The sequence below is a fragment of the Plasmopara halstedii genome (genome assembly GCF_900000015.1).
Source record: "Plasmopara halstedii genome assembly, contig: Scaffold_3109, whole genome shotgun sequence".
Classification (NCBI taxonomy): Eukaryota; Oomycota; class Peronosporomycetes; order Peronosporales; family Peronosporaceae; genus Plasmopara; species Plasmopara halstedii.
Window position 1 is genome coordinate 356,264 of NW_020190012.1, and position 299 is coordinate 356,562.

A 299-nucleotide genomic window follows, 5' to 3' on the forward strand; every position below is an offset into this window, starting at 1 on the left:
TTGAAAGTATTGTCTCGTCAGTCAGCGTTGTTGGAGCATTTGCGAGAATGTGCAGCAAAATAATTTGCAGTAAGCTTGCTTCGAGTGCAGCTACTCGCGGAGGTACAACGGGAATACCAGCCGGAACCACCACCAGAACGTGAATCTGTCTCAACTGTGGGGTAACCATATTATTTTCTCTCAGAACATATTCCAGCGGGTTCTCCGCCTGTAGCTGCCGATCATCCTTTATTAGCGATTTGATAAGAGCTGTTTTCTCGCTCTTCTTGAGCTACTTTACTGGCTTGACAACCAAGCGC